The sequence below is a fragment of the Notolabrus celidotus genome, chromosome 8, assembly GCF_009762535.1.
Source record: "Notolabrus celidotus isolate fNotCel1 chromosome 8, fNotCel1.pri, whole genome shotgun sequence".
Taxonomy (NCBI): domain Eukaryota; kingdom Metazoa; phylum Chordata; class Actinopteri; order Labriformes; family Labridae; genus Notolabrus; species Notolabrus celidotus.
In genome coordinates, this window is record NC_048279.1 from 25,915,468 (window position 1) to 25,942,388 (window position 26,921).

The window sequence follows — 26,921 nt, forward strand, 5'->3', positions numbered from 1 at the left end:
AATATAGGGATTTAAAGTCTAACTTATTCCTCTTGTGTGTCTCTCTACAGACCTGAACCACTACATGACAGTGGCCTCTAACTCCATGACGATTTCCATGTCAGACCCCAGCACTGGGGCAGCAGCCATGAACAGCACAGGGATGCCTTTGATAAGCCTGAATGGACAGCTGCTCACGCCAGGTACCACTGAAAACATGCTACATGCTGCCAAACAGGTCCCACTGTGCCAAACAAAAGTGAACTGTATCATACTGTGAATATATTGATGTGGGAATTTCTATCCCACAGCTCATAAAAAAGCTTTATATGTTGTTCAGTTGAAGCTAAAGCTGCCTACATGTTCAGAGGTGGGAGAAACAGCTGTCGTGAGTTACAGAACCTTTCTCAGTTGTTGGCTTGAATTCACAGAGCGACTGGGAAACTGTGTAGGAGGAGCGATGAGTAACATTGTTTCCTCCCCCTCTGATGCCCCCAAAGTGCCCTTGGGCAAGTTGGTGAGCAATGAGCGTCAATACTGGAGCAGTTTTACTCATCTCACTGGGCACCTCCTGATGTGTCAGTGTTTGAATGTCTGAAGACCCCCCTCCTCTGCATCCTCTGCATCCACTCCCCCAGGCAGTTCTAATTAAGGAAATGCTGTTCGCTCATTTTCCTCAAGTAAAGGCTTAAAAACACCAAATGTGTCCACAGGATGATGACTTGTGTGTTTTCATACCTGTGTGGGTCTGTTGGGGTGATCAGTCATCCTTGTCTGACTGTACAATGTGCAGCTGGAGCTCAGAGTGTTTACAGTGTACTGAAGGATTTCCCTCATTGTTTGCATTTTAACTGAAGAGTTAGTAATCCTCATCCAGCCCTTTTGTGGTTGATGAATTTGATCCTGACTGTCTGAGAACATACATGGAAGCTTCACTGTAGGTTTGAAGGTAAACATTTTGGGACATATTTCATTACAACCAAACAGTTGGAGGAGGAAAATGACACCTCTCTTTGGTCTGAACTAGGGATGACCACAATTAATCGATTATCGATTAATTGATTGATAAGAAATTATTCAAAACACACATTTTTGTTATCAATTTTCCATCACGTGGAACAAACATCATGTGGTCTAAAGCATGTTTGGATGTGATTCAGCTGTTAAAGGTGTTGTGCACAGCGCAGACGCTCAGCTGGCGGCTGTGCGTCAGGTCTCCATGTGCGCTTTTTAAAAGAGGATCTATACAAAACTGCTGGACGGACACAAAGGTTGACAGCTTTAAACAGGATATTTCCCACCTTTAGATACGAAGGCAACAGACAGGTGTGAAAATCTGGTGCGCTACGTTTACAGACCAGCAACATCAGAGCCGTCTGGGCTTTTCTCCAGCGGGACTGATTATGACCCGGTTGCGCTCCCGGCTGACACCTGACCGAATACACATGTTTATTTTTCTCAATAAGAACAAGTAGGCAGAAAAGTGGACACTGTGAGTCTGAAGTACTTTTCTGTTAGTATTATGAACCTTCACTTTATAAGATTATGTCCGCGGAGAATATTTTAATGAGCCTGATCGTTGATATTCTGCGTGTCAAACGTGTGCCCGTATTCAATCCCATCAGTGATATGCATTTTGTTGCTGTAGAAAATATAATTTAGGGGTAAAACAACCTATTTGGCATTGTTTTTGACATAAGAATAATAATGTTTTTTTTTTATTAATTAATCGATAATTGATCGTTAACATTTCCAAAAATCGATCACGGAAAATACTTAAAATGTACATCCCTAGTAAGAACTTTAAATTTGATGCTAGCAGTTGTGAGCTAGCTTAGCATAGGACTGATATAGGTGAGCAGTTAGCTAGTTTTATCCAACATCAACATAATTCTCTAAATAGCTCTGAGGCTCGCTGTGGGACTTTTGTCTGGTATTTCTTCATTTCATGAGGTCGGGTTTGTTACCTGTGGATATCACAGTAATAACAGCACTATCTAAAAAGTAAAATGATCTTGCTCTTGATATCCTGTAAAGCCACACAATCTGTTTTTACCCTTCTATATTAGTAGTTAACACAAACAGAAATAGTATCTTAATTGACAAACTTTAGAAACATTTGGAAGCTTATTATGTGACTTGAAGATAAGGCTAGATTAGCTTTTTGTTGTCCTAAGCTATGTTTACAAGGTGAAGTTTTAAGTGTGATGTTTCATTTGGGAAAAAAATAGCAGTGAATTTTTGCGAGTTTCACATCACTTGAAGATCATTTTTGTTACTTTTTGACAAAACGTTGCTCGCTGTTTCCATTCATGCTAAGCTAAGCTATGTTTAGTGTTTGTAGTTCCCTGTGTTACAGCCCTTTATGTTATCAATCTTCTAATCTATCTTTGATGGGAAAAAAGTCACCAAAATGCCAAACTATCTGAATGAAAGAGACCTTTGACAGTGTTGAGCCTCTGTTTTGATTCATAGTGAGGGGTTGCTTTGTTTCGGCCATGTTTGATCAGCAGCTGAAAATCCGCCAGCAAGTAGTGTTTGTGTGTGTTAGGATGTCAAATGTTCAAAGTTTACAGTATCAGGTTTTTGGTTTTTTTGCGCAGATATGTTTATAGCATCAGGTTTTGGGGATGATAATATTTGTGCATGCTGAACATTTCTGTGTAACCTACCATGCTAAAGTCAAGATGTGTAAACACATCAACATCCATATAATCCCTGTGAGGCCTGCTTTCTTTGAGTGAGGTTCACAACCCCAGCTGAGCCATGAGCAGACTGCTGTTGTTGAAGAGAGTGAGAGAGAGAGGAGACTGCTCTGCCCTGAAAACACAAATGCAATAATACAAATACACAGAAATATAAATGACATAATAACAACATAAACTTGATGTGGTAGGTGGGTTATGTTCATCTTCTTAGAATGTCATACAGAAACAGCTTAAAAAATAAAAATACAGTCCCCGTGTTTATGAAGAGACTGAAATGCTGTTTTCTATTAAAAGCTTGTTTTTTATTTTTTGCTTTATTGAATTAATTTAAAGTTATTACATCTCCAGAGTGGTCTGTTTTTACAGACAGTCTCAGACTTAAAAAGGCAGTGAATGCAACACAGCAGAACTGGGTGTTGATTGGCACTCTATGCTAATAAAGTACTGAATTCCTGTTAATGAGATGTAATACTAATACTAATATAAATATATATTTCTCCCACTTTTTGCTATTGTTCTATCAGCTATTTTGGTGTTTTGAAAGTATAGCAAGCTAACTGGCTGTTTATTTAATAGCCACAGTGCAGACAGCTGCCAATAGAAAACTGTTATAAAGTTAGTTAGTTTTTTTCTGTGATGCATTTAAGCGTATCTGACAGGACATGACAGGAAGCTAGTGCTGATGGGGAAACTATAACACACGTTTAACAATGAAGATTGAAAACTAAAAAATAAATAAATGGATATATTTTACTATCGATCGGTCAATTACTATCAACTAGTTGGGCACCACTGCCCTACAGACTGAGAAACGAGGCTGCAACCTGAAACCAATCAGTTTGTGCCATTAATTTGTTGCTATAGGGCTACACACATAAACACACAAACATTATTGCTGCAGAAAGTACGTGATTGCTCGGTTTTGTGCATGGAGGAAATTGCATTCAGTCTTTTATAACATAATGTTAGCCTCCACTGTTTCACCCTCCTTCAGGGAAAAGTCGTTTCTCTCATGGTCGATTTTGTTTCCCTTATTTATGGGACCAGCACATGCTTTTCATCTGAGTCTATGCATTCATGCATATGATGATCTGTAAGTCCATATTGAAGATAAATGCATGTGGTAGATGCTGCCCTTCATTAATGTAGTTCATCTATTGAATTTAATGTGTCGTGTTTACAGCTTTGCACCCTGAGCTGCCTCTGCCAGCTCTCCTTTCAAGAGCATCATAAACATCAGTGACAGAGTGTGAAGCTGTCCAGCATGATGGAGAGAGGGGGAAACTCTCTTTTATACACACTGAGAGGGAGAGGTGTGTGTGTGGAGTGGGTGATCTCTGTGACGTATATTGTCAGAGGCCTGAGCTTTGATAATTTATCTTAAAAAGCAGTTTGTGACTGGTGACGTAAAGGGGGGAGAAAGATGAGGAGAGGTGGGAGAGTCAGGTGAAAAGGACAGCTGTGTTTCCCCTCGTGGATCATCTGGAAAAGCAGCTGGTGTTTCCCTACCTTTTCCTCTTCCTTCCTCCCTTCCTCTCTCTCGCTCTCCCTCGTCACCCCAAATTAGCCAACATCTTCATTAATGTCTCATTACAGCTGAGTCAGCCACGCTAACACACAGTCACATTACACACTTGCTGCTCATTTGGTTTTTAGAGTTGAATGTTTTCACAGCTTCAGCCTCTTCACAGTCACAATGAAAATCTCAAACAGTTCATGTGATAAAGTGTTGCTGCTGCAAACTGAGAGCAAATCAGTTCAAGAAATTAACAACAATTAAAGCATCAGTGTCATGCTCATGATCGTCAAGCTGTAAAATTATGATCATGTGTTAAATGACGGACTGGAAATAACATCTTCCTTTTAATGACTTCAGTCTAAACATCAGCCCATCTGTGTCAGCTAACATAATACTTTGAGATTAACAAGAGGAGAACTGTGGGTATCCTATAATACATCCTGAACCTTTAATAACACATGTAATTACATGGTAACAAGGGCGTGGATAGAGTTTACTTTTGAATTTTGCCTACACCTTTTGATTCACTTTGTAATACAGAGTAACAAAGAGGGCGACAAGAGGAAAATAGGATAATTACAAGGATAGACTGAATCACATATCTAATGTTAATGAGGAGATAATAGTGGATACTTTATTACACCTCCTGCCTTCTTAACATAAACACAGAATAAGATAAACTAGAGGAGATGGTGCTACTTGATAACACAGCCTGTGCCTCTCAGTACAGTATGTATTGACAGGATAGTAAACAGGATATAAAGGGTAGCACAGTGGACTCTCCATGATACTTACTGACCTACTAGAATTATTATGTAATTGCACAGTAATAAAGGGAGGTATATTGATGCTTGATATAACAGCCTGCAACCCTTATAAAGCTTGTGTAATTGTAGGTTAACATACATGATGAGAGGAGTGGATCATTGTTTATATGAAGCAGGACATACTTGTGATATTACTGTGTAATAACATTAATATACAGGGTAACAAGAAAAAAAACAATAGATATTTAATAATACATTTGTGCCACTCATAGTGCTGTGTAATTATAAATTAAAATGCAGTGTAACAGGGGCAGAACAGGTGTTATAAAGCCTGCATCCCTCATAAAACTTGTGTAATAACAGATTAATAGACATGCTAACTACAGGAGATTATTGGTTATTGATGCAGCACATACCTCTGATAATAACTGGGGAGCAGAGAGAGGGCAGTGGGCCCTTTAGGATACAGCTCACACCCTTAATATCACTGAAAAAATCTCTATTATATAGTCTCTGTGCTCATCAGTGAATCAGTGAGGTACTTCAGTCTCTTCAGAGCGCAATGTTCTCCACCTGCAGACAGACAGAGACTCTTTGTCAGACAGAGTAAAGTACTTCTTTTTGAAGTCTTCCTACATGTTCATTTTCTCTGACTCCTACCGTCATGGTCTGTGTCTCCCCTCGTCCATTTAGAAAGAGGAGATCTCAGGTCAATCAGAGTTGACTGCTAAGTGCACTCTGAGTTATGACTGTGTCTACACTTTCTGTTCTGCCTGCACTCACACAGGCAGCTGAAAGGAGGCCTGCTCACAGTAAACCTGCCCTCTGCTGAGCTCCTCATCTATAATAATAATCCACAGATCCAGTCGACTCTGAGACACATGCACACTCAGATTTCCAGTCTGTGAGCTCTGAACTTTCTGAACCTTTAAGACGATCTGAAACAACACATACAAATACATGTTTTTCTTCTTGGACAATACCTTGGCACAAACTATAGACTTTGCAAACACACACGTCACATGTTATGTTTGGTTGTCTTTGAACTAATCCTGGCTCGAGGCCAGATAAGACCCAGGATAGACGGCAGGTATTAGGCATTCAAAAACTTGAGGTCAACACACAGCACAACAGGATTCTGACCCAGTTAGATGATGTACAATTTGCTTTAACGATTGTCCCAAAAACAGTTTGTTCTTTAAACACCTACATTGTTTCAGGCTAAAAGTTTGAAAAGCTAAAGTAGCACTATGTTAGACCTCCAGACTCAATCTATCTATAAGAGCTAATAAAGGTATAACTTGTCTCACCCTGGAGCCACAAAGCTTTCATGAGAGTGATGGAGGCGTCAGTCATAACAGTCTGTACCTGTATATATAGTCCTGAGAAAACATCTAATCAGACACAATAATCAACACCTGTGTGGGTGTACTGAGGCTGAGCTGTGGCCTTCAAATGCTGCAACAGTGACAGGATGTCTGAGAAGCAGGAGGTCACCAGTGGGTGACTTAAACACCTACAAGACTCTCAGTGACCGGTACATGAGACCACAATGTGTCATTTTCTCTGGGTAAAGGACAGTGTTAGAGCGAAGTATAGTACTTAGGCAAACTAAAATCATGTTAGACGTTTATGAATGCTGAACAGAATTTATACTGATCTTTTGATCTAATTGCTTTTACAAAAATAGTTGCATTTCCTGAGATTTCATGTTTTCCTTATTTAATCAATTCTGTTCAGACAGCTGCACAAACAGACTGTGGTACACTTGATCAATTCTGCTATAGATAAGCGCCATATAGCTACAGATACTCTTAATTATTTAGCTATTACTGGTGTTGACTGATATAATTTAACAATTTCATGACAGACTGATTAAGAACTATTTCTGCAAAAGAGTAATCTCATTGTCAACTCAAAAAGAATCCCTTTATTTGATTAATTTGCAAAATTCTGTAATTTCACAGATGTCATTAGTCATTTAACGCAGCCATCTTTGTTTTTAGGCAGACATTGTTTTGTGTTAAATGTGGCAGAAGGAGACAAGCGCCAGACAGTGGGATCAGACTCTGTTTAATTGGGTTTTTCTGCCAATCACATCAGTCATTTGGATTTAACAAAGAATGATACATTTCAGCACTGTTATCATTTTAACTAAGTAGCACAATAAGTAAAGGTCAAAACATATGCTTCTCTTATTGGTGCTATGGTGACTAGGAGCCAGCAAAAAAAGAAGTGGGACAAAAAGTGAGGGACAATGTGAGACATGTTACCCCAATGCAGAGAGCATAGACTGTAAAAAATACGGACGTAGTATCCGTGACGTCACCCATCTGTTCCTGAGAGCTGTTTTGAAGCAAATCGACGGCAGCAGCCATATTGGTAATGCGGAACTCAACTAGGCAGAGTGTGACGTAGTGTGAGTCTCTTAGCCAATGGCTGTGTGTTCCCGACCGGGAGTCACGTCAGTCATGTCCTTATTTGGGCAAAACTCATAATCTTAATATCTTCTTAACCGTCATGTTAGAAAAAAATTCACCCCCCCGTACAGTGTGTGCCATTAGAGAGATTAGCGTTGTAGGGCCAAGCCGTTTTTTGAACCAGGCTGCAAACATGTTTATTAATGCTGCAAAGATAGTCTTTTTCCCATTCATATCTATGTGGTTTCCGGTGTTTCTGCAGCCAGCCTCAAGCGGATTTTCGATGTATTGCAGTTTATATCACTTCCGCATTGGCTTCATCGTTTGAGACCGGAGTTTGCCGCTTGGCAGAGAGGCAGTTTTGATTTTGATACAATGTCCATCTAACCCTAAAAGATAAACATATATGTGGAAAACAGGCGGAATATCAACAGCAATGTTTTACCACAGGTTGATTTGGTCACACATTTGGCATTTTTTTGCATAGAAAGGATTTAACAAATACATTTTAATGCATTTCTTAAACTCCTTTGCAAAGCAAATGCAGTTATTAAAGGAAGCAGAAGTTTCAACGTTCTTATGGGATAGGCAGGTGGAAGCACATATGTAACTATAGCTGCTGCTTTTCCCTTTATGAGCCTGATGTGTCTCATGACCTTGTGTCACTCCAAGTCCTATCATCCTCCTTGTGCAGTTAAAAAAATGAATGAAGCAAATGTTGCAAACAACTTCTTGGAAATCATCCTCCACCAGCTTCACCCAACAGTAAGTATTTCACACACTTTGTTGTAGCTGCATCTCATTTTCTTTGATGTGGGCTCCAGCACATTCTGCCAAAAAAGTGCATTCTGGTAGCTTCTACCTTTGTTTTGTGCCAGTGGGATGTAGAAAAAAAGGGCAACAAGGATGATGATATGCTGGCAAGATGTTGACATGGCTGACCCCAAGTGTGTGCTAACTGATTGTCACATGACATACATTATGCAATGGTGATGGGCTGTTCAAGCTTTCTACACAGCCACTGAATAAAAGCCAGATTTTAGGAGGGTGACCGTCTTAAATTTTGGAAACATTTACCAATCAAATGCAGGACATTGCCCCAATTTCAAATCCAGGAAAACTTGTATCCAGTTTGAGCTGTGTTCAGCATAAGGATGAGACCTCTATTGATGGATGTATGATTGATTTCTTCATGGTCAAGGTTGTTGAATAGAGGCTGTGTAAGTTGCTGCTGTTATTATTGGTATATTGAATGGATGTTGTATATTTCTGAGTCACAGTCACACACATGATGACAGCAGGATACCATGGTTTAGAAAAATGTCTGCCATCTCTACCCACTCAGTCAAATATGATAACATCTATCTATAAGTTTTCTTCTCTCACTTTATTTCTCTGTGACCTCACAACCCCTGAAGCCCAATCTCAGGCATACAGACACACTCTCATCTCTGAATCTGGCAGGATTTATTCACTCTACAAGCCGGGGTAAGACACTTCATCCCTGAAACTGTAACAGATTGTTTTTCATTTTTAGTCGTGCAAACTTTTTGCTCTATATTTTCACTTCAATATTTTCTTCCTTCTTTCTTGCAGCGCTCTTTACTGAATTAGCAGAGTAGAGAAGGAACAGCCAGAGAAAACATGAATACTGACACAGGAGTCATGGAACTTTCCTGGACAGGACACTGGATAGAGGAGGAAACTGGGAGAGAGAGGGGGATTGGCATGAAGGGAAGGGGGACGCAGGCTGGAATCATTTCCAGGCCGCTAGCTATATGGGCATGCAACTTAACCATTAGGCCAAGCCAATGCCCGCGCCTTGCCCTTTCTATATACAGCCATAGTTTAAACTAAAGTACTTGCCTATCCGGAAACCAATTAAAGCAAACTGAAACCATCAAGCCCCATTTAATCACATCTAATAGACCATTGTATTGTCATCTACTTCTATTAACTATTAATTTATGGCTTTGAGAATGTCCATGTCAATTACAGACCACATCCTATTATAAATCCAATCCATGATTAGAAGTTCAAAATGCCATATACAGTATCAGGTCATAAAAAGACAAAATTACATTGTCTTTAAATGGACACTTCCTGATCTAAATCATCTCCACCAGGTGTTTCCAAAAGCAGCATAATGAAGTGTAGCATTGGTGGCAGAACAAAGCTCTTCACCTGCCAGCTAATTAGTAATAATCCCCCCAGAAAGTGTATTTTCATTTTGAAAGATATTTAAATGTTCTGCATGCTGCCAGCTATAAAGCAAACCTCAATTTGGTTTCATGCATCATTACACTTATTTTCTTTGTGCTTCTTGTTTTCTTATGCAACTCATTCACATGTATCACTATAGTCATTTGTCATGCTCATATCAGGAATAGAACAGTTTTCCAGCCTTGTGTACCGTGAGCTTTAACTTAGCCTTAAGCTAAATTATTAAATCATTGAGAGCCCTTGAAAGGTTGGATGTGGTTTTCTGAAGTTTGACAAACTGTAATGTGTAGTTTGGTTTATAATATCCCTGTTAACCTTAGTTGAAACCACTTTTCCTGTTCACAGATGTAAAGAATGTATTGATTCAAGAGGTGGAGTTCAGCACTTACCTGCTCTGCTGCACTGTGAGGTGCTCAGCTGGAGCGGGTTAAGTTTGAATCAGATCTTGATTCTGAAGCTACACGTTCACACCAGCTGCCATTTAGTAAATAATTACGTTAAATCAGTTTGTCTCTACTTTATTATTCACTGCAAATGAGAGATTCTGTTAACTCACAGCACTGCAGGACAACAAGGGCATTTATGATAGGTTCTCATTTGAGAAATTGATGTTTCTATTACAAGCAATAAGAGCATTGATTGGCTGGTTTGGACTCTGATTAGAAAGGTTATTGGATTGAGGCCACAGAGCAGCTGCTGATAAGACTACAGAGGATATGTGGGGGAATTATCTCTGCATAGCTCTTGCTGTTTAATGCATATAAACACATCATTTTATAGTTTAATGGACAAAAATGTTCATAAGAGAATATTCTTCTCATTCACTCTGCTGTGTTAGCTTTACAAGCATACTAAAACATGAACATTCACACCAAAACATGACTTCACACTCTGGTTTAAGATTTATTGCAGTAATAATTGAGAGATTGTTTCAATTGACTGAAGTTAATGTCCTGTACGGTAAAGTGAGGGGGAAAAATAAAACGTGTAAAAATGAATGATGGAAATTGTGCTTTATAAAAGTTTAACAGGTGCAGTCTATGCAGGACAAATGTGTAGTGATTCACGTGATATTGGCCACAATACAGGAAATGAGATAAATAGTTTTCCATGGTTATAATAAATTGATTGACTCTAGAGAGATCTCTGCTGGACACAAGTAGGGAAATGAAATGCAGATGAAAAGAGGGTTGGCAGGATGAGTAAAATGTTGCATTCATAGAGGTTTGGGCCTGTCTGTTCATCAGAAATTATTACCCATATTTACCAGCATGCCTCACAGCTGCTGTCAGTGTCCCCCTGACCGCCACCCATGGCTGGCTCTGCTGAGAGGGAACATTTAGTGTGAAAATCGCAGTCTGACAATGAAGGAAGGGGAGGAGAGGTTGTGTCAAGGCAGAGAAGGGAGTAAAGCAGAGATAGCTGGGAGCTTTTTGTGGTTAAATTCATAATCTTGTATTAAATTTTATGTCTCTGCTTCTCCTGCACTTACAGGGATGAAATCTGATTACCCTTCACAAACCTACAGGAAGGATTTTACAGTAGAAATAATGAAGCATCATGAGCTTCAGAGCAGTGTCATGTACAGTAGTGTAGGAAACAGAGAAATGCATTTTTGTTGCAGTGAGGAATAAAAAAAGAGATCAGAGACAAATTGACACTGAGACTGCTGTGGTGTGTGGGCAGAGAACTAGAAGGTTTCTCTTGGTTTTTTTGTTTGAGGGCACGTTTCCTGATCTCTGGGTCCCAGAAGAGTTTCTCACCATAAACCTCTTCCTTTTTGCAACACTGAAACCACTCAAACTCTGGGTCATCACATTGCAAGTGATGAAACATAAAATCATGGCTTCTAGTGGGCCATTGTTGCCATGGCAATGAGAGAGCTGGGATGGATGAACATCCCCTGGGCAAAGAGAAAAATAATAACATCACTCAAGACTATTTCTAGAGGATAACCAAATGGAAAAAACGGACTGTTGTTTCTGCTCAAGGTTGTAACATGTATTTTTATCATGGCAATCACAGCAACATGTGCATACTTACTTTTTAAATAGAGATATTTTACTGACAGATTTTGGTCTCATTACTGATAATGTCTGATATTACTAAAAGAGGAATCAATGATTAAAAAATGAGTTGACCTGAAACATGATGTTACTAACAACTTCAGTTGACTTGGCACGATAAATGTTATATCAGGTGTCAATGAGTGGCAATCAGTGCTCTAATCCAACACTATCACCAATCAGACCCTGAACTCAACTGGTCACAAACAACAAACACTCCATCCATCCATCCATCCATCCATCCATCCATCCATCCATCCATCCATCCATCCATCCATCCATCCATCCATCCATCCATCCATCCATCCATCCATCCATCCATCCATCCATCCATCCATCCATCCATCCATCCATCCATCCATCCATCCATCCATCCTTTGACCATCCATCTATGCACCAATCCTCTATTGACCATCAATCTTTGCATCCATCCATCCATCCATCCATTGACCATCCATCTTTGTATCATCCATCCTTTGACTGTATATCCATCAATACATCTTTGCATCATCCATCCTTTATCCATCCTTTGACCATCCAACCGTCCATCCATCCATCTTTGCATCATCCATACTTTATCCATCCTTTGACCATCCAACCGTCCATCCATCCATCTTTGCATCCATAAATCACATGGCTGAGGCCAGACACATTTAGAATGAATCTCATTTCAGTGGCTTGAATCAACGGTCTCATCTTTAAATCACTCTATAAATTTATTGTAAAAATCCATGACAACTTCTACTGAAGCCAAGTCTTAAGAACTTTCACACTATGTGATAGTCCCATATGATAGTTTGGCGTTTGACAATGTGATTGATGTTTGTGAAAATGAAGACCCTCTAACCTATGAGTGGATGAAAGATGAACACATGACATTTACTTTGATTTTTTTTATGCTGCTTTATCTTTTGTCTTTTTTTGGACCCCAGCTGTTCTTCTGGAGATGAGTGAACAAGAGGACTATGTGTTTGATTTCATCTTTTTAAACATCAACAAAAACAACTGTATTTACCATGTCCAGAAATCCAATCTGCTTCACTCACACAAATTTGGAGTTATTTTGAATACCTTTGCACTTATACTGATAGCATGTATAACATCTCCTGTTTATAATTTTCAATACCGCCAATCAAGGATTCAAGGTTTTTTATTGTCATACCAATACAAACTGTTGCATAATATGGAATGAAATTCCGTTTCTCAGGTCTCGCATTAAGCCAAAAAAAGAGCATACAATTAAGGGAAGACATAGTAATACATGTAAAAATATAAATACAAATATAAATATCAAAAATCTTTGACCTTTACATCTTTTTAATCAAATTAAGTAGAAAATATGCCATGTTCCTAATCAGATTATCTCCTGCTCTGAATACAAACTTAATGTACTTAGAGGAATATTTGCTGGGAGTCTGGTAGGAATACTGTGGCAGAGCAAATGAAGACAAACACATAATCAAAGTAATGACATCGAGATGTGCAGGCGTAGAGGAGGCACAGAGTAACTGAGCCCTGAGCAGTCAGATCATGTCCGTCCAAGGATTCACTGCTGATCTGAGTTCAGAGTGCTGGAAGCAGGTGACTTTTTGCCTTAATGGTTTCCTGAGTCAGATGGAGCCTTATTTAATCCTTTGTAAAGAAAGGACAAAATGTAACAGAAAACAGCTCGCACTGACACTGGCAGAATCACAATTTGACGGAAAAAAAGGATGATCACATGTATGATAAATACACAGGTGTATCCACAGCAGGTGGACAGTGAATGGATAAAGCTGCTCATACTTCAAATGTTAAATGATCCCTGCTATCTGAGGTGCAATTCAAAATGTAAACTGCATGAATGACAATCAAACACAAAAACACCCACAGAGTTTGCATTTCTGTGTAGTTTGCATTTCTGTGTAGTTTGCATCTCTGTGTAGTTTGCATCTCTGTGTAGTTTGCATCTCTGTGTAGTTTGCATCTCTGTGTAGTTTGCATCTCTGTGTAGTTTGCATCTCTGTGTAGTTTGCATCAGTTTTGCATCTCATTGTGACTGAGATGAGCTGTCAGCATCTCCACCTTTTGCTGTGCAGTGCGCTCACATCCTGACAGCACTAAATTCTATCCACATACAGATGATGAGATGGATGGAGTGGGACACCTCTTACCAGGTCATTGTGGAGTCCATTTGTAACAGATGGGACATAGTTTACCTGTGTCATAGTTGTGCAGTTTAACTACATTTCCAGCTTTCTCCCTGGAGCGAGCTAGCAAAAAGCAGCTTGTTAAGATTCATGAAAAAAACTTTGGTTTGCGTAAAGCCAGAGCCTGTATGTGTGGGGGTTGATCTACAGACAGCTCCTGATTAATGTAACAATAGTTATTTCAAAGTAATTTCAACAGACCAATTGTCTGAGTATATTATTTCAGGTAAGCCATGAAATTGTTGTCATGATTACTGAAAACGTTGAGCGAGACTGCGCTCATAAATACTCCAGCGCAATTACCACCAACTCTTAACAGACGTTAAATATTTCACTCTTACTGCAGGTGGCTGCAACCACTGATGACATGGTAAATGGACTTGTACTAATATAGCGCTTTTCTGGTCTGTCTGACCACTCAAAGCGCTTTTACACTACTCGTCATATTCACCCATTCACACCCATTCACTCACTGATGGTAGAGGCTGCTATGTAATGAGGGACCATCAGTATTGGCTAATCTCATTCGTTCACATTCACACACCCCTGAACAACAGAGGGAGCAATTCGGGGTTCAGTGTCTTGCTCTTCGGCATGTGACTGCCGGAGCTGGGATCAAACCGCCAACCTTCTGATTGTAAGACAACCGACTCTACCCACTGAGCCACAGCCGCCCATAGAATTAAGTTTGGGTTGTTTTGCATTGAAGCTCATTTGCGTAGAAATGAATGCAGAATGACTCATTTCAATGTATGCAAACAGCATCAATGCCCAGTGGGGCTATTTTCTTCTTCTGCAGCGCAGTTTGGGTCATTGCACATGCTTTATGAATTCGACAGTATCATTTGGCACATTTGGTTTAGCCAGTGCAAGAGGTGCGCAATCCTAAAGGGTCCTATCAGGTCGAAAGTGTGCACAGAGGTCACTCTCGGGAGCTACATTGGAACTATGGCCATGCAGCACAGATTTTTTGTTTATTAGGAAACATGGTATCATACAGGAGAGGAAATTAATTGGACATTTGGTTAGGCAGTGTGACTGAAGAAACAAGTCATAAAAAAGCAGGTAAGGTCGGTGTTACCAGATCCAGTTTTAATGTTAAGAGTAGAATATTCTTCAGGGATCCTTTTACGTTTTAAGTACTACAACTAATCTGTGTCATCACACAAACTCTTCAAAACACTATTCACATACTGTTGAATAAAAAAAAACTAAACTACCTTTAAAATAAGAAGGTGAGTGAATATGACTGAAGGCTGGGGGATCTTTATTACACCCAGTCTCTCTTCAGATGTTCTCAGCTCTTCCTTTCTCTGTTGCTGTCCAAAGTGTCAGAAACAGAAAAACTGAACTCTGACACACACTTTCTCTCTAGGACTGTGATCCAATCTGACACCTGACAGGTGTGATGTTACAGGAGCTTACTCTCAGTGGGTTGTCTGGTATATAGGAGCTGTGAACTGTTGTGTAATTGGGAAGGGGACATGAAGGATATAGGAGCTGTGAACTGTTGTGTAATTGGGAAGGGGACATGAATGATATAGCTGTTTTCTAAATTCTTGATAAACCTCAGCCTCCTTCAGTGGAAATCTGATGACTGACAGCCAAACAGATTATTATTTAATGATACTGGTGGCTTGTTGCAGTTTAATGGCTTGGAATTATATTACTGTTAATATAATCATAACTTTTTAAAACCTTTTGAATATTTCAGAAATGTACGAGTTCAAGACAGGGTGAAGTTTGCAAATAAGCAAACAGACAGTTATCCAAAAAGTGAAACCGATAAATTTCATGTAAATTAGTTGTGCAACTGTGTGAAGATTAGTCTTTTCTAAATGACCTTACCCTTGCTCTCACAGTCAGTTTGGTGTTTACACTGCTGAAAGTCTAATTTTGTTGACTTACTTTTTGTATTGATGCAATATTTATTGAAAAAAGTATTCAATATAAAAAAGATGCCTTCAATCAAATTAAGGAAAGGTAAGACAAGAGTGGAGCTAAATTTAACAGAAGTGTCAAAACTTTCATGTCATCATCCATTTTTAAAGAAGTTCAAAGTAATGTTTTATCCACACTACCAGCCCTGAAATTGTGTGTTCTTTTATCTGTTATATCTTCCGACATATTTTACGCTGCTATAGAAGACACACACTGCGACACATGATAGCTAGCTGGTTCCTGAGTCTTCTTCTGCTGCTGCCTCTTTGTCTTCCCTCTGTTTTGTGGCAACTTCAGTACAGTTTGTTTGTAAATGAAATCCAGTGCCGCTGCTAAGGCTGTCTTTGTCTGACAAAAACAAAACTTGCCCCTGCTGCATTGTATTGGGAGAGTTGTGTCCTATTGATCCTCTGGTTCTGAGGTGTGTGAGGGAGCTGGCCATAAAACATCACACCCGGAAAAACAGCCCCTGAAAAAAATATGGATTTTGTGGCAAGCATACAGAGCATAAAAGATACTGTTCTTTAGATAGTGACGTGAAGATAAACAAAACAGTAAGTGAGCTCTGTGAACACCTCAGACTTGTACAGAAATACAGATTTAATGGAGCTATCCTAAATTTTATTGAAATGTTATGACCGTTTATTAGTTGCTGCTTCACTCCTGCATTGCTTCTCTTTCTTCCTCAACTGTATCCATCTTCCTCTCCTCCTCCTCACCGGAGGGAGTCATTCATCTATGTGGCAACCAAGCAGTGTTTTCATTATCACCTGCCTCCTCTGCCTCCATCACCTGTTTAAAGATGGATGTCAGGGTTATCAAGGGGGAGACAGAGAGAGACAGGTGAACCACCACATTAAACTCAGCTGCAATGTTAATGATAACTTTAACTGTCTTTCCCATGACTCTAATAATGCATAATAGCTCATCAAAGTAGGATGGTCAGGGAAATGTCAAGTGACATAACAATCATATTATGGTATATTAACATATCTGATTAACTACAGAATATAAAATCCCCCTAAAAAAAGCAAAGAACAGGATAAATGTATTTATCAATGCACTTATCTATAACTTGTGTAACATATTACACATTTATTTTAAAAAGACACATTTAAAAAATAAATAAACATTTTAGTGCTCAAACAAATATATCCAGCATGTGTATGTACTCCTGTTCACATTTTACATTCAAGCTTTAAACAAAGTTGTCGAGGCTTTATTGTGAAAATATGTAAATGACTTCCTGTTTACAAGGGGCTAATTACCTGCAACACTGAGGAAGGTTCTGTGCTGAAACGTATCTGTTGCTGGTCTGTACGCTACTCTGCTAAAATTGAGTTATTAAAATGTAGCGATCTAATTTTTCTACCATTTCCATGTCACTGCTTGCCCCAGATGCTGCTGTGGAACTTGATATTTGTATTCCTCCTGACTCCAGAATTTGACCCCTATCTCAAGCTGATGACTGTCATTGCCCCCATAAATCCCATGATGCCTGGCCTGAGACTGCCCCCTCCTTCCCACATGGGGCTGTTTGCAGAGAGATCATCCACTCAAAAAACGGCATGCTTTTGAATGAAATGCAGTTTGTTTTAAAGCAATGAATGCTGCTTTTTCTTTCCAGAAACACTGCAAGCTGACCTGTCGTCAGACAGCCCCTCGCATGTTTTATTTATCAATGATTATTGTGACTTATCTGTTACTCTCAGACACCTCTGCAGCAGATATTATGTGACAGTGAAGAAGAGGCTGAGAGCATTTCTTCCTTACTGTCGCCTTTAATACCTCTCAGTACCTCTGCCCAGGAGAGAGGGACTAATTTACATTCATGTTTCATCAGGAGAGAGAGAAGTGAGGGAGGGAGGGAGGGAGGGAGGAATTAGAGGAGGTATTGTGCGTGTTTGAATGTGTGTGTATTTACTTGTGTGATGTCTGTGAATGTTATAATTAGATGAGTGACCTCTGTGAACAAAGAGCACAGTGCTGCTGTCTTCAAATTTGTGGGCCAGCGAGGGGATGGACTCTGTCCTCTAAGCTGCATTATTGCTGAATCTTCTCTTAATGTGTCTCCTCCTGCTCGCTCTTAGCTATACATAAATCACTCTCTCTCTCTCTCTCTCTCTCTCTCTCTCTCTCTCTATCATATGCTACATTTCATCTCCTCTCACCTCATGTTCCATTTAATTACCTGAGCACATCTGAGCCTTCCACCTACCAGTTCCAGGTCAAAAGGTCTCTGTCAGGCTCCTACTAATACATATGTATAGGTACAAACTTTTGCGCACACACACACACACACACACACACACACAAGCACAAGCATGCACACCTGGAAAGTTGTGTGCCTCGATAGGTCAATGGGTAGTAATGGAGTCATTACTGTACTTGCAGTTTAAAGGAATGAAATATAGATGGATTTCTTTTTTGAGCAAGTATTCTAATCAAAGGAAAATTGAATTGCTGAATCTTTTGATAGATAATTCATTTTGGTGAATTTTCAAACAAAGCTTTGACTGGTTTTCAATTCTTCTTTTTTTGGGAGGGGTGCCTTATTTTTTTAACCCTTATTAGATTGAGAGAGACGGAAAATGTACAGTGTGGGGTGACCAAATCGTACCGGTACAGGGTTGCCCAACCTAGCCAAACTGATTCCCCAGTTTTCACCTTCTTATATGTTGCCACTTATGTCTGTAAATGTTCTTTCTTTCATGAAAATAACTTATAGATAAATCAATTAATAATCTAATCATTAGGTGTAGCCAGATTGGTAGCAAGTGATATTTGGATCGTGAATAGTTAAACAGCCAGTGTGATATGAAACTAAGAGAGGAGTGCAATAAGGACTGAACACCTTTATACTCTGCTGCTTCTGAGATGGCTCCTAAAGGTGCTATTGCCTCTGTGAAATGACACCGCTCCAATGTGTGATTTCATATTCCAATGCTTTCGTCCCTATAGAGCATCTCTTTCTCCATATGCTCCATATCTGCCTGTAATATCTCTGGTTGTATGGGACCATTGTGGGTAATATAACATAGTTATTATCAGGACTATTTCATGACATGATGGGATTTATAGAAATTGACATCATCTCTGTTTTTGTCTTTTCTATAGAGGAACTTAACTCCTGACAGTAATGTATTAGAACATTTTAAAGATGATAGTGTTCAGCTTAGTGGTGGAATGACTTCAGTGCACAAGTATTAGAGTCACTTTTATATTATTGATGCTACAGGTAAGCTCAGAAAGATAAGAAACACCCTGCTAAACATCTTGAGAGGGTTTTTTTTGTGGTGATTTTTTTTTTATTTTCTTGTAAAATGTGAGATTTATAGCACATTTTTTCATAAACAGGCTACTTTTCATAGCTATTCGTGTCATTTGATTGGTTTTAATTTAATCTAAAAGTGAAACTAACAGAGGTCTCAATGCATTTTCTGTTTTAAGACATATAAACACCCAGAAATAAAGAGAAACAACAAGCTGAAAATTACACATTTTCTTGCAAGAGTGGTCCGCGCTCACACTCTTCTGTCACACTTTCTGTCTATAAATAATTAATCACAATCCTTCTGTTCACCTCCTCTGGGAGGAAAATTCTGTCTCCCCTCGAAGAATAAAAATCTGTGAGTGTCTGAAGGTTTTTCCAGCAGCCTCACACGTCAGACAGAAAACACATCAGATTCAGGTAGTCGACGAGTGAGAGCTCCTCATTACAACGGCAGTCTTTGATACAGAGTGTGTTCCAGTCGGTGTTCAGCCTCAGTTTAACGCATCCTGCTGTGGTTTGATACAGACAGAAAATGTAACATGACCATAGACTGTAAAAAATATGGACGTAGTATCCGTGACGTCACCCATCTGTTTCTGAAGAGCTGTTTTGAGACCAATCGGCTGCGGCAGCCATATTGCTTCTGTCGAGCCAGTGTGACGTAAAGAGGCGGGCTTTGAGCCTCCTAGCCAACAGCTGCAGTGTTCCCACAGGCAGCTGTGCCTCTCATTGGAAGACTGGTAATCTCAATATCTTCGAAATTGCCGAATTAGAAAAAAATTCACCCCCCTCACAGTGAGAGGACATCGAGAAATTAGCTATTCAGACTACACTCGTCTTTTGTACCAGGCTGTAAACATGTTTATTAATGCTGCAAAGATCATCTTTTCCCCATTCATGTGTATGTGACTTCCGGTACTTCCGGAGCCAGCCTCAAGCGGATCCTCGATGAACTGCAGCTTTTAACACTTCCGCATTGGACTCATATTTTTAGACCGGAGGTTGCCGCTTGAACATGACTTAATTTGAGAATGTGTCCCCGCCTCACCTGAAGACCTCCACACGAGCTGTGTTAGTGACCATAGCACACAGAGAGGAGAAACAGTGAGCCTTACTCAGAGTCCAGTCTGATCCAGAGGCTGTGTGAGGAGTCAGGCTGTTATCAGCTCAACATTACAACACAGGAATCTGTCATAAACTCTCAATGAATGACTCAAGGTTAGATTATTTACCAGTGTGAGCACTTTTTCACTGCTTTATCTTTTTAGCCTCACATATTCAAAGCCTGGGAGCTAACAAAATAGAATTATTCTTTAATTCAAGCCTTCACTCTGACCTCAGAGCCCTCTTATTGTGTGTTTGACAGAAGACTGAAAATAAACAGCAAAGCAGCTTTGATGAGATCTGAAATAGAACAGACAGAGAGTCAATGGGCACAGATGGCACGTACAAGGCTGAGGTTAAGGACTCCATCTCCTGTGGGCCACTCATACACAAAATTTAAGCACTCAGGCTTCTTGTGCAGCACTTTAGATAAAAGCATACACCCTGAGATGTGTTAAGATCCAATGCAAGATACACATTAAGAGAAATCTCTCACTTCAACCCTTTCTCCTCATCATATCTGCGAACATTTTGGTGATATTTTCTGCCACCACTTCATCCTCACTCACTTCCTCTTTTACACCGTTCTTTTCCTGCCATTTATTTCCTTCCCTTCATGTCACCTTAAAGGCAAGAAGTGCACCACAGACAAGAGAGGGTTGAAAAGTTATCTCTCAGACAAAGCCAATTTACTCCCAACATGACAGAGAAACACTTTTCCTACCTTTGAAAGAGGCTGCTGATGCTTTCTACAATAGACCAAGAGGGTGTCAAACTGTCCTTTGAAACCAATATGAAGACTTTCCTCAGTAACAGACATTTGTTACAGGAGAGAAAGGATAATAACACTGTCTGAGTAACATTTCAGGGCTGGAATTTAACACAGCACTTTATTTGAACAGATGGGAACACTTTCAGAGCCTTTGCAGAATTTCCTTTGGCTCTCTGGTTGAGTTTGTGCTCTAACTGAAGCCTCTGAGCTCCTTCTGAAGAGTCACAGCATGATAAAGCCACCCCCATAGGGGACAACACGGGGGTCACAGTACAAGCTGACACGCAATTTATGAAATATTCTACATGATGTGTGTTAGAGAACAAATAAGTGGGAGGAATATAGTAAGATGTACAGAGAAAAAGCTGCTTTCAGTCGTGTTCTTATTTGCACTGAGTGTTCTGTGTAAGAGGTCAAATGATGATTGTGATTCAGAGCTCTGTTTCCTGAGGGACTAGTTATGTTTCCCAAGGTAATAGCATTGTGTGTGTGTGTGTGTGTGTGTGTGTGTGTGTGTGTGTGTGTAGGTGTGTGTGTGTGTGTGTGTGTGTGTATTTGTAAAGTGATGGGAATAGAGGTCAGCAGATTACATATGGTGGCTCTCACAGGAAGCAGAACCTGAAGCCACTCAACCTCTTACATTACACACAGCCTCCTCCTTGCTGACCTTCAGCTGAACAACACTGAACCTCAACACAATTCAATTTACTCTGCTTTATTGATATCAAAGTAAAAGTGGTCAAAATGATAATAAGGTGTACTCACAGGAGGCCCAGCTGCCCTGTACTGTGCCAAAGCACGATTGTCCAGCCTCAGCGGCCCCCTGCTGGCCTTCACTCACATTGATCCAGGTCCAACCGGGCTTGAGCACAACGAGGCGTATACCTCTTGTACATAATGTCATCACCTGCTAATACAACATTCACATTGCTTTGATCCATGATGCTATACTAGAAAAATTGACGACATGCTTGTGCACTGTGGAATCATGCGCATATATTACGCTCCTGTTGATCGTTATTCCTCCTCCTTCAACACAGGAGTCACCTTTTCTACCATCTCTCTCTGACTGAAGTTTAATTTCAGCTCTGTTTCCTCTCATCTTTTTCGTCAGACATGTGTAGTCCCGCTGCTTTTGTTGAGCAAATTTGACAGCCAGACAGCATCCAGGTGCTACAGTTTTCTCTTCATCGCTATGTTGATTTGACATGTGACGCTTGGGTGAAAGTGAACAAAAGTCAGACATGTATTTCAAGAGAAAAGCTGTGTTTTATTCGGACCAATATGGTCATCATTTATTACTTATAATTCAATTCAATTCAATTCAATTCAATTTGCTTTATTGGCATGAACAGAGACATGTTTTTGCCAAAGCACTTAAAATTCACACACATACATAACATTACATATATATTCATTACATATTATATTCATTACATATTATATTCATTACATATATATTCATTATATATTATATAAATTACATATTTTATACGCATTAATGAACGATGGAGTACAGCATATCTCAATGTCCTTATGTACTTATATCTATGATGCAAGGCTGTGATAGGAGCGTTGCAAATTAGGTTGTGAACAACACACATAGAAACAGCCCTTGTTCCCTGGTTAAGTCTTGACTTCTTTTCTTCTTTAAACATAAAAACTTGAGTTTTAATTGAACTTCTCTCCAACTTCTTCTGATTCTTTCCCCACGACTCCTATTGGCACAGACAGACAAACACAATCACTAATCCAGTTCTGTCCCAGGTTGTTTAATATATAAGACCTACGTTTCATTTCCTGCTTCAGAGAGTTATTCTGAGACTGCCTTTAATGGTCCTCACTTGACACAGCTCATTTTTTTCTAACACTTTTTTCCGTCCATGTCAGGCCCGTCTGTCTGTAATTACCCTCAAGTCAAAGACCAAAGATGCCCTTCAGATCCTCGTCTCTACGTGCACGCATTTCTAAAAAGTCTCCAGTATGGATTTCATCCTCCTTTCAAAGCTAAACATTTGGTAATACAGTCACATCTCCAGTGTGTCTGGATAAAATAAATGTTTTTTAAAGGCAGGCTTTTATGAAGCAACGATGTCAGATTGTTACCTTGTTGTCCTTTGGTTTTGTCCTCTCAACTCGTCAGCAGACATCTGTCAGAAACTGTAATTTAATGCTGAATGGTGCAATGAGCCGCTGCATGTTTTAGCTGACTGCAAAGCAAAGACAGGGGAGCTCTCACCTTGCTGCTGTCCTAGAGCTGGTGTGTCTATATATGTGTGTGTGTGTGTGTGTGTGTGTGTGTGTGTGTGTGTGTGTGTGTGTGTGTGTGTGTGTGTCTGTGTCTGTGTCTGTGTCTGTGTGTGTGTGTCTGTGTCTGTGTCTGTGTCTGTGTGTGTGTTTACTATCTCTGGGTATGTGAGTTGGACAGCAGCCATGAGTATGTGCCTGCTCCAGTTTTAATGCCCACATCATTACCAAGGTCGGCGGACAAAGGCATTTGGGCGGTGTGCCAGAGTGAGCTGTGACATGAGGAGGACGAAGCCATAAAGCAGCTTTGATGTGTTTTACCATAACTTTGCTTCAGGCTCTCCAGCACTAAAGCTACAACACTGGATAATGGCTCCTCCAGGGCTCATCATTTAAAAGCTCATGTCTAACCTTTCAAGCATTGAGTGAAAAGTGCAGTGTGTTTTTTCTTATTCAGAGGATGACTGATGTAAGGTCATACGATTTTGGCCTCATTAGAAAGTGGTTGAGCTGCTCACAGTGGACATGAATGACTCTGAATTTTCTGCTCATTTTGATGCATTTTAATATAACTGCTCATCTAATTTATTCTGTGTGTCACTCAGCACATGTCCCTTTTCCCCTTTTCTGTACAATGGCTGCTGTACAATTTGAGTGTTATATATATTTATTTAGATCCCCATGCCTTTTTTTTTTTTTTCCCGTTGCTTAGAGCTGCTTGAGTGTTACAGCAGCTCTCTCTTCATTGTTCTTTTTTCATATCTGTTTAGTTATCTTTGTATTTGGAGCCTGTCATGACTTTTAATGACTCATTTGTTGGCCATCGACACCAAACTGGCTAAGTTTGCAGTGGTGTTTTTGCTATTTTTGTTCCTGCATGTGTCCGGAGATCCTGCGTGTATCCATGGTAACATTGTTTACATACGAGATCAGCTGTTAGCAGCCCGTAGCATGTTGATGCTAAACAATACTAGGCCCGATGTGTCCCCGTGAGCTGAGGAGAAAGAGGTAAGGATGATGTGCTGGTATTGAGGTGCAAGCTAAAAAAGACAACATCAACCTGTCCTTCCATCCACCATTGTGATGAATGTAAGATCTATCTACGATAAAGTGTGCGAACTAACCAAGCACCAGAGTAGCATTATGCTAACAGAGCTAACACCGGACACGAACGCCACATTGGAAGGATTTCACCTGCTGTGGGCGGACAGGATACAGGAGAGCAAGACTGAACTAACTGGTGAAGAAGGCAAGCTCAGTCCTGGACCCTGTGGAGGTGGTGGCTGACAGATGAATTATGGCCAAGCTGTTGTCTCTGATGGACATTTTTGAAAAATATATATATATATATACATATTTATATTCTTGTTGAAATTCTTATACTGTACACTTTTTTGTTTGCTGCTGTAACTCCATGAATTTCCCCGTTGCGGGACTAATAAAGGAGTATCTTATCTTATCTTATCTTATAATTTGTAGTTTCCAGTTTATACACTTGCAGGTTACATAGCTTTAAAAAGTAAAGCAGTGTGCTTTTATAAAACGCAATAGATTTTAAGCTTCACGATGGTTATTATTTTATTTTAAGTCCTTTTTAGTAACTTTTAGGTCAACTATTTCCTTTGCTCTAAACATTAGAGGTAATATCTTTCAGCACAGTAGCAGCATTGTCCTTAGCCATACCAAAGACTGTGAATGTTCATACTCAAAGCTTCAACTCTATATTGGCACTTTTTGAGTAAATCAATCAATAAACAAAGAAAACATTATTCCAACATGGTAAAACCAGACTTTAGTTATGTTTTTACTAATTATTTTCTAGGAAAATAAGAATGCTGACTCAGTCACAATTTGTCACATTGTCCCTAGTAAATGGCTACTGCTGTAATACTATAATGCTCTTCTACCAGGATGTAAACAAGCACGGATGACAGATGGTATGTCATGGTGTGGCACAGCATTTTGATCTGGAAAACTGTCTGGTTAAAATGGCATATGACAACTCAACTCAACTTTATTTATATAGCACCTTCCATACATAAAAACATGCAGCCCAAAGTGCCTCACAGAATAACAGAGAGACAGAAAACAACAGCAATGGTAAAATTATAAAAGGCAGGATTATAAACCAAATACTTAAAAATAAAATAAAATCAATACAGTAAAATTAATAAAATATGTAGTAGTGGAAAGAAAAGTTTAAAATAAGGTAGTGTTAACAAGATCCGATGAATACAAGAAATAAATAGATAAATAAATAATTAAATAAGATAAATAAATGTTAAAGCAATTATTAAAATAATAATGAATAAGAAAATAATACAAAATGATAGAAATAATAACTCGGAGCCATATGTAACCAGCACAGCCATGTCATGTACAGCTGCTCAGTTTTGGCTGTTTTCTCTGTGTTTTCTCGCCTTTCAACGGGTTGGCTATTCTGAATTTAAATTTCTGTTTGGTCGGAGAAGAAATGAGGTACCTTGATGGTTTAGCATGCAGCAGTGCCCCAGTTTCATCTGAGCAGACTGAACCAGTCACTCATGACATCCATGGGAAGCTGATGTTTCTGAGATTAGATCAGTCAACATTCAACTTTGTTCTCTCAGTAATGTTCTTCATGATTCAGATCATCAACAGAAAAGGATCAAACTCTCTTCTTATCTGATTTTCATGCTACTGATTGTGCAACAAAACTATCAGTGTGGTTAAGAAAATGTTCAAACGAGTTGTTTCATTTGACTAAGGCTCATTCTTTGTTACCTTAGGGCAGTTCATATTGAAGTATTTTCTCTTTTGTTTCTGCTGACTCTTAGGGACTTTAAAATCCACAATGAAGTATTTCACCTTCACTTTTTAGAGGATTGTTAATTTTATTTGGTTACTTCAGGAGCTGCCATGTTAGCAGAAAAAGTGTGACTCTGATCTGTTTTGTTTCACCTTGAACTAACTTTACCCCAGGATCATTTGTCCTTGTACATATTTAACGTTAGTCTAAAATGTTCTTGAAATGTTTGTCCAAACTTTCACTTTGCTGTGGGACATCAACGTTTTTATGCACCCTGGATGAGCAATCCCTCCTCAGTCGCTCCTCCTGAGTTTAAGGGGATTGTGAGACATCAGTTTCCGCTCTGAGGTCCAGAGGATAGAGGATATCATTCCCTGCACAGGTTTTTTAAGCCCTTGAAGCAATATAGTGACACTGTGTTGAGTTTACTCTCTTAGGTATGGTTTTATGAGTCTCACACTGCAAATTTTGCAGCCCCACAGTGTATCAGTATAAGATGGGAGAAGATGTTGAACTAAATCAGCTCTACATATGTCAAGAAGAAACAGAACAGCCCCATAAAAAAATAAAAGCCCTTTGTGTTTTTAAAAACGTCACATTGCAAGCCAGTTTATTACTTGTACCGGTACGATTTCTTTGTTTTGACCTATATTTCTGAACCTGTGCTTAATTGTCTTAACAACTTCCAAATCTGAGTTATGTTTGTCATGTGATAATGTTATAATAACCACTTAAATTATATATGTATTCCTTTTGTTTGATAGAAAGTGGTTGTTAGCATAAAGTGGTATAGCATTAGTGATCATCATGTTAGCTGTAGAAAGGAGCTGTTTGGAATGGAACTGATGTTATAGGGCCTATTATGACACCATAATACATGCAGAATTCCGGGGGGTATAAATAAGACCACTGATCAGTTAAACC

The 26,921-nt window shown here is 39.4% G+C and overlaps 1 long non-coding RNA gene across 1 annotated transcript; it reads left to right on the plus strand.

Moving 5' to 3' along the window:
- Positions 1-53: 53 nt before the first annotated feature.
- On the plus strand, positions 54-10,563 carry LOC117817784. The gene is made up of 3 exons (XR_004632211.1): positions 54-182; positions 8,812-8,881; positions 8,990-10,563. It is a non-coding gene; the product is annotated as an uncharacterized LOC117817784 (long non-coding RNA).
- The last annotated feature ends 16,358 nt before the right edge of the window (positions 10,564-26,921 follow it).